This window comes from Myotis brandtii, unplaced genomic scaffold (assembly GCF_000412655.1).
Source record: "Myotis brandtii unplaced genomic scaffold, ASM41265v1 scaffold21, whole genome shotgun sequence".
NCBI lineage: Eukaryota > Metazoa > Chordata > Mammalia > Chiroptera > Vespertilionidae > Myotis > Myotis brandtii.
Genome location: NW_005357846.1, coordinates 1895181 through 1904259, shown reverse-complemented (window position 1 = coordinate 1904259; position 9079 = coordinate 1895181). Strand labels below are relative to the sequence as shown.

General features: G+C 41.7%; 1 pseudogene; it reads left to right on the top strand.

Annotated features, from left to right (window-relative positions):
* Nucleotides 1-8132: 8132 nt before the first annotated feature.
* On the top strand, nt 8133-8781 carry LOC102252010 (annotated as a pseudogene).
* Nucleotides 8782-9079: the final 298 nt, after the last annotated feature.

Sequence of the window (9079 nt, the reverse complement as noted above, 5' to 3'; positions counted from 1 at the left end):
GCTGCTGAGGAGGCAGGAGAGGCTCCCACCACCACCGCTGTACTGGCAGCCATCAACCTAGCTTATGGCTGAGCAGAGCTCCCCCTGTGGGAGTGCACTGACCACCAGGGGGCAGCTCCTGCATTGAGCATCTGCCCCCTGGTGGTCAGTGTGTCATAATGACCAATCATTCCCAGTGGTTCTGCTGTTAGGGTCAATTTGCATATTACCCTTTTATTATATAGGATAGAGGCCTGGTGCACAGGTGGGGGCTGGCTGGTTTGCCCTGAAGGGTGTCCCATATCGGCGTGGGGGTCCTGCTGGGGTTCCTGGCCAGCCTGGGTGAGGGGTTGATGGCTGTTTGCAGGCTGGCCACACCCCCTTCAGTGTGGGGGGCCCCTCTGGGGGGCCTGGCCAGCCTGGGTGAGGGGCTGATGGCTGTTTGCAGGCTGGCCACACCCCCTTCAGTGTGGGGGGCCCCTCTGGGGGGCCTGGCCAGCCTGGGTGAGGGGCTGATGGCTGTTTGCAGGCTGGCCAAGATCCTCAGCGGGGATCCTCACCCCATGAGGGTGTGGCCATCCTGGGTGAGGGGCTGATGATTGTTTGAAGGCTGGCCACAGCCCCCAGCCACCCAAGCTCCCAGTGGAGGCAGGCTGGAAACAGGTATCTGGGATTTATTTATCTTCTACAATTGAAACTTTGTTGCCTTGCTCGGAGGCCACAGCCCGCCAGGGCAGGCAAGCCTCCTGCTTGCTCAAGCTCCGCTGCCTGCCGCCGCCATCTTGGTTGGGTTAATTTGCATATTGTCGCTCTGATTGGCTGGTGGGCGTGGCTTGGGGCATAGCGGAAGTGCGGTCAATTTGCATGTTTCTCTTTTATTAGATTAGATGTTATTTTCAATAAAATTAATTCTTTATACATGATAAATAGAAAAAGAATCAATAACATCAACAGGTAATAACTTTTAATATTTTGTTGATTTTTTTTTCTGTTTTCTATGTTCAATTAATAGTAATGAAATCACACTGAATTTGTTGTTTTCTTTCATAGTTGTTCAGTTATTCTAACAAATGGATTTCCCTTCTTGTTTAGTTATCTATTGCTTCATAACAAATTGCCTCAAAACCTAGTTGTGTTAAAGAATAAAATGGGTTTTGTTAAATCTCTGTGGGCCAGGCATCCTTTGTGTAGCTGGGTGATACTGTCTCTGGGGTCTCTCCTGAGCTTGCAGTCAAGATGTTGGCCAGGACTTCAGTCAGTTGACAATTTCAATGAGAATGGAGGGTCTGCTTCAGAGGTGGCCCAGTGACAGGTGTTGGCAGGAAGCCTAGGTTCCTCACTGGCTATGGGAGGAGGCCTCAGTTCCTCCCTATGAGCATCTTTCTGCAGGGATGTTCAATGTCCTCGTGGCATGTCAGCTGACTTCCCCCAGAGTCCCAAAGAGTATAGAGGAGCCATGGTGTCTTTTTGGACCTTGCCTCACAAGTCACACTCCATCATGTCTGCACTCTCCTTTTGATTAGATGTAGGTCAGCCCTGTTAGACATGTGAGGGGCCTATATAGTTTGAATTCCAGCATCCAGAGATCATTGTGGATCAACTTGGCAGCTGGTTATGATGCTATTAGTAACAATTCTTATAACACTTTAACATGGTGCTATAAAGAAATGCTCTTGTTTTCCAGGAAATGGCTTCTCCAACTTAGAGCTGAAAATAAAGATGGGTAAACACATGCCATTTTAGGTTCATGGAGTACCCAGACTTTGACAAGAGACTCCTGCCTCCCATGAGTCTGCTGGAAATTTTTATTTCTCACAACTGGTGCCCTTGACTTCTCCCATTGTTTCTTAGGACCACTGCATAATTTCCCAGGAGACCTGCCTCCCAAGGGGGCACCAAATTGGAGACAGGCTTGGACCCTTGTCCTCAGGGCCTGTAGGGTCTCATCTGATCCCTATTTTATGCTTAGGAAACATCAAACAGAAAAGGGAAAAAGACTTCACCTCATGTCTCTATTCTCCCTATTGCAATCCTCACAAAACAAGATGAATATATTGATGGAGAGGAAAGGTATATGTGTGAGAGTAAATCAGCATCTCAATATCCTGCCCTTTGGAAGTGTTCAGTGAAATCACAAATGACATCCAAATATTTTGTGTCAACATTCATCGGCACTTATTGTGGAAAAGGGGAATACATCCCTCCTTCTGTTGCTTTAAAATCCTCTATTAAAACATCTTGTACTGTGAGGATATGGAAAGAGAAACAGAGAGAATGTATAAACATGATAGTAAGGCCATATTCCCCCCTTGCTTCCTTTGTAACAGATCACTTGGTAACTCTGAGCATTACACAAGAGGCAGACATCATATCTGTTGCAGTTATATTAGCTTTGATCAGTTTTGTAACCTTGCATTGATCAAGGGATCACAGAAATTTAGGTTTACTTTTGCAGAGAGAGCTAAAGGGACATTCGGATCAAGGTCACTTAGCAAATAGCATGCATTACTGATTACAACTATTGTCAGTCAAAACTGTGGACTTGCTAAAGGTATCTAGTTGGAGGTTCCAGTAAGGACAGTGTGGAGTTAGAGACCTGAATCAGAGGGACAGGGCCTTAGAGCCAGTTGTATTTAAACTTTTGAGTTCTTGAAAGGAGATGTCTGATAACAACTTGGTTGGTTCATTTCTCAAAATTGGACTTTGCTTTGTTATCAACATGTAAATGCATGCATATCAGACACTCAATAGGGCTCCAGAAATGACTTTCACTCCGGAAGTCCAAGAGAGTTCAATGGACATAAATGGGAATGTAAAGGCAAATCATGAAAAGTTGACATTAGTTTTTTTGTTTGTTTGTTTGTTTGTTTTATTAAACTTTCTCCCTTTGGATTTTAAATTTTTTTGCAGTTTTACTACATAAAAAGGTAAAATGGTATTTTCCTGAGACAGACAAAGCATAATAACAATATTTGCAATCACAAATATAGTGCAGACTGTATGCTAGGCATTGTCCTAATTGCTTTTCCTATGTTATTTCCTTGAATCCCCTCAAAGCTCTATGATTTTTAACCTGATTTATAGAGAAAGAAACTGAGGCATAGAGTAATTAATTTGTCCAAAGTCACACAACTGTTAAGGAGTGAGATAGAATTCAAAAGATGTAAGAATCTGGGCCCAAAGTCCATGCATGTTCTTAAGCATCCCCTAGGCTACCTCTCAATTACAGAAAACATGACTCATAGCAAATGGATAGAGTTCTTGGACCTAATTCATGTAATGACTAGCAAAAGGCTCACAGTGGCCATATATTAAATGCATCATTCTGCCATGTTTAGAATATTTAATTACACTTTAGGCAAAAATTAAGCATTTTAGGCAAATAGTGATACATAGGAGGCATGATGTCTTTATCTTAGGGACCAACATCTATAACATGGGTTCTTTCTCTGTCTTCTCTATGACCTCCCCTCTATCTACCCCCTCCCACCTCATACATAACATCAGCAGAGGGATTACTCTATCCAGTGAAAGAATTCTGGAACCAAAAATAGCTCATATTTTCTGCTGTATCCTCTTGCACGAAGTCACTAATTTGAGAATAAATGCCTTTTTGTTTTTGTCACAGCCGCCTAAGGAAATGTCAGTTCTGAACACTACTTGGATTTGTCTTCCCTCAGACTCTGAGCTTGCAAATGAGGGCAAATATACAAATCATTACATTTAAGAGAAGACAGATCTCTTATCAGTGTCAGGAAAAAAGTGGAAACTAAAAGCTCATAAAAATGCTAATGATCATGTCTCTCCCAAATGCTCTAGTTCAGTACAAAGTTCCTTTTTGATAGCACCGCATAATGCTCCCCCGCCCCCCCACCCTGTCTTCCCTGCTAATCTCCATTTCCCAGTATGAACATGGAGCAAATAACACAAATCTATAAAAAGATACTCTGAATTCACTTCCAAATATAATACTTAGATAATAATGCAATTGTTGGGCAAAGTAGTGTGCTTTACTCATTTACTCAGCGGGGTCCTCACCCCCCTTACTCTCCGCAGCAGCAGTGGGGTGAGCCTGCTGAGCACTTGCTGAAGGACAAGGGCCCTCTCTAGGCACCTCCGTCAGTTTTCATCCTTTGCTCACATTATAGGGTTTTTGTTTGTTTGTTTGTTTGTTTTCTGCCATTTCTTAAATAACAGCCAGGGAGAAATGGTTCTATTGTGTGGCCCTTGTCATTCCTGTAGTGATAAGCCTGAGTTCATGTAAATGAATAAATAGGGCCTGTGCACTGAGGCTACCAAGCCATTGAGGAGAAATCTATAGCATCATCATTTACATACAGACTAGTTCTACAAGTTGTTTGAGTAATATCCATTGACGAATGTTGAAAAACATAGTTTCTATTGACCAAAGTTGAAAAATGTAATGCAAAATAATCAAAAGTGCATAATTAACTCTGAAGAAAGGAAAAGCCATGAGGTAATTTTTATTGATGCTTAGCAATAAGTCTTTTCCCTAGATAATGGGTATTGTCATGTTCTGTGAGAAAGAGAAATTTACTCATTCATAATTAGTCTATTTTTTTTAAAGTATGCTTCCCATAGGTGACATCAAAAATGAGAATGACCTCATGTATTTTTTTTTAATATATTTTATTGATTTCTTACAGAGAGGAAGGGAGAGGGATAGAGAGCTAGAAACATCGATGAGAGAGAAACATCGATCAGCTGCCTCCTGCACATCTCCCACTGGGGATGTGCCCGCAACCCAGGTACATGCCCTTGACCGGAATCGAACCTGGGACCCTCCAGTCCGCAGGCCGACGCTCTATCCACTGAGCCAAACCGGTTTTGGCAGACCTCATGTATTTTTAAGCCAGGTGATAAAATGAAGAGGTGACATCAAAAATGAGAATGACCTCATGTATTTTTAAGCCAGGTGATAAAATGAAATGCCTGCTTACAGAACAATGAAACACTATTGTTTAAGGACTTTTGATGTGCTTTCATCCAGAAATTAAATCTGTTCACCGTACTTTAAAAAGCTATGGAAATATAATGGCAGAGTAATAACTTCATAACACATTTTGTGACATTTTATTGCAAAATTGAGTACGGAGTTCTATTATATTTGAACTTCAAAATTTTGCTTCTGTTAACTTTTTGATGAAAAAAGGACATACTTAAAAAAATATAGCAATTGAAAAATACTGTTGTTTTATTATGGATCCAAAAGATCATTTGTGAACTTAATAAAAACATTTTACATGGGTATGTGATTATAGTTGTGGGTTGTTTTTTTGGAATTTCCTCTTTTTTTCCTTACCCTCTTTCAAAAATCAGAATAAGAGTGGATCAGGGAAGAGCTATTAACTTGTTCTAGTGAAAGTGGTCCTAAATAAAGTTTCCAAGTTTTAAGACAAATGCAACAAACTCCTGAAACAAAACCCAGTAGAAACATGGTTTCTATAACTGGAATTTGTTTATTGGAACATTAACTATGTTTTATATGGTAAACACTTAGCACTCTATAAACTGTCATGTTCCTCCTGTCCTTTGACTGGTTCTGTGAATTTCTTATTCTGTTGTGCTGTTGGATCATATTATCCTCATTTCTCTGTTCTTTCCTAATTTTCTAAAGACTTCCTTCACTTCCTTTCTGTAGTGACAAAAATCAGAGCTTGTTTGTTTTCTCTGAAATTGACCCAGTCATATATACAGGGTTGTGCAAAAGTAGGTTTACAGTTGTACTACAAATAAATAATACAAAAATCCTATATAATAAAAGCCCAATATGCTAAGTGTCCAGTTGTCAGGTTGGCCGTTCAACCAATCAAAGCATAATATGCTATTGATATGCTAAGGCTGCTCAACTGCTTGCTATTAAGTGCACTGACCACCAGGGGGCAGACTCTCCGATGCTAGGTTAGCTTGCTGCTGGGGTCTGGCTGATTGGGAGTGAGCGAGACAGGCCGGACACACCCTGGAGCCCTCCCCCAGTCCCTCCCTAGTTGGCCAACTTCCCTCATCCCTCCCTAGCCTCGATCATGCACTGGTGGGGCCCCTCAGCCTGGCCTGTGCCCTCTCACAATCCGGGACCTCTTGGGGGATGTCGGAGAGCTGGTTTTGACCCAATCCCACAGGCCAGGCCAAGGGACCCCATTGGTGCACAAATTCATGCACCAGGCCTCTAGTGAATAAATAATAGTGCAAGAAGAAACTTTGTGTTTCACATACTCACAACTGTAAACCTACTTTTGCCTGCCCCTGTATTGGGCAGGCATCTGTGGACATTAAAAATAGAGTTGTAGAGACTTTAACATTTTTTTGTAACCTCTGGATGGGTTTGTCATGAAGTCAGTTGGCCTTAGTGGATAAACTCACCTGAATATAGGACTCCCCAACAGAGCATAGCTTGCATTTAGCAGGTGCGTTGTTTATGACGTAGGGGTATTCTCAGCAAGAGACACCATACAGAGTCTCTAACTTGCAGTCAGACATAAGGTGGCATCAGCTGACTAGTGTTCAGTCCATTCATTGGAAGATCAGCTTCATAATGACCCCAGTGACCTCTGACCCCTGACATCTTGACTGAACTTCATCACAGACCCCAGGTCAGGTCCACATTATTTGTCCAGGCTGAAAAAACTGCATGTGATAATATATGTTGCTTATTTTAAGCTGCTGGGTTTTTGGATCATTTGTTACACAGCAATAAGTAGCCGATAACTGTTGCTAAGGCCATGGGAAATGTGCTTACTTACTTAGCAATGGGACTTGGCAGGATAGTGTTTTAAGCCGCCACCAACTAAGTGGGCTGAGCGCAGGGCAATGATCAGTGCAAAGAGAAATAGAGTCACATATCTAGCTCATATCCATGGTGGATCCAACAGATGCCAGTTACTAAATTAGTCTCTGTAAACTTACAACTCTGAGGACACACAGATATCAAGTGGCAGTGCCATTAATTCAACATTAGTTCTGTTTAACTTTAAAGATAACACCCTTAAACTGGCATCCTTTGTAGCTTCGGATAATTGTTAGCATTTACTGAGCCAAAATCTGTGCTCACTACCATGCCACATCTCTCTTTCTCTAGAAAAAAAATATCTCCTCTAATTCTACCCCGACCTGCAAGATAGGTATTACTTCTGTAAATAAATAAGTAAATGGAAAGGGCCTTTTGAGAATGTAAATATTAACACGGGAAAGGAATAATTTAAAGCATTCATCTCATTTTTCATATTCCCCTAAGAATATCTCCCAGCTACATACTTACTTGGTTATGTTTCAAAATTAAAGACACTCGTGCTGCTGTTAACAAGTTTATCAAAAGGATTATTTCTTTTCCTAAATCATTCACTCTGCTCCTCCTTTTCATTAACTTGGATAATGAAACATTACCTGGTTTCCCTCTTTGTAAACACAAATTTGAGAGAAGAAAGCAAAACATGTATCAAGAACATTTATTGGAAACCAAAGATGCCATGCCCTAGCATGGAAGTATCAGGGAGATGCTAACACCAGGAAAGTGTTGGTAGGAACTAAAATACACAATGGAAAGAAGAGAAAGACTTAGACATGGATATAATTCATAACTGTTACTGACACTATATTTTACAACATACTTGTTATTCAGGAGTGATTTTTTAGCACTGGAATTTAAGACACTGACCATTTATTTTTATTTTTTATTGTGATGAAAAACATACAACATACAACTTTCCATATTTTTTATTATAGTTCACATTCAATATTATTCTGTATTTCAGGTGTACAACATAGTAGTTAGACAATCATATACTTTATAGAGTTGTCCCCCTGATATTTCAAGTATTCCCCCCCTGGACCATACATAACTATCAACAATATTATTATTATTATTATTAGTAGTAGTAGTAGTAGTAGTAGTAGTAGTAATTCTTTATTGATTAAAGTATTACATATGTCTCTCCCCCCCATTTTATAAGGTTATTTTAAGGGACAGAGATTAAGCATATCATCTCTCCCATCAAATTTTTCTGAAAGCTCCACCTCTATTGAAAACAGATATTTAGCAGGAAACTACAAATTTTCAAGTTAAAAGAGATGTGAAGTGAAAAAGTTCCCCTGTAGCACTTTCCCTTTGGCGTGCCACTGAAGATCCTGGTGTCACCATGGGTCGCCACCCCGCCCGATATTGTAAGAACAAGCCGTACCCAGTCTCGCTTCTGCCAAGATGTGCCTGATGCCAAGATCAGCATCTTTGACCTGGGGCGGAAGAAGGCTAAAGTGGATGAGTTCCCACTCTGTGGCCACATGGTGTCAGACGAATATGAGCAGCTCTCCTCCGAAGCCCTGGAGGCTGCCCGTATTTGTGCCAACAAGTACATGGTGAAAAGTTGTGGCAAAGATGGCTTTCACATCCGAGTGCGGCTCCACCCCTTCCACGTCATCCGCATCAACAAGATGTTGTCCTGTGCTGGGGCTGACAGGCTCCAAACAGGTATGCGGGGTGCCTTTGGAAAGCCCCAAGGCACAGTGGGCAGAGTCCATATTGGCCAAGTCATCATGTCCATCCGCACCAAGCTGCAGAAGAAGGAGCATGTGATTGAGGCCCTACGCAGAGCCAAGTTCAAGTTCCCTGGCAGCCAGAAGATCCACATCTCCAAGAAGTGGGGCTTTACTAACTTTAATGCGGATGAGTTTGAAGACATGGTGGCCGAGAAGCGCCTCATCCCAGATGGCTGTGGGATCAAATACATCCCTAATCGTGGTCCCCTGGACAAATGGCGAGCCCTATACTTGTGAGAGTCTCAATGCTGCTCCCACCTTACACCCACCAATAAATCAACTTTCCATCAAAAAAATAAATAAATAGGAAACTGTTCCCCTGTATTGACGTTATATGGTGCTGCTTCAGTTTCCTCTCAGGGTGGAGATATCCCTGTGCAATGCAACAGACACACACATACCAACCCACACACAAACACACATATTTCTTGTGCCTCTTCCTTTTTCTTCTCTTAACATTAGACGTAGTTGGCTCCATTCTCCACAAAATACACAATGAAGAGACGCTCGCAAATTTTCAACACCTGGAACACATTTTCTCTTGGCTGTG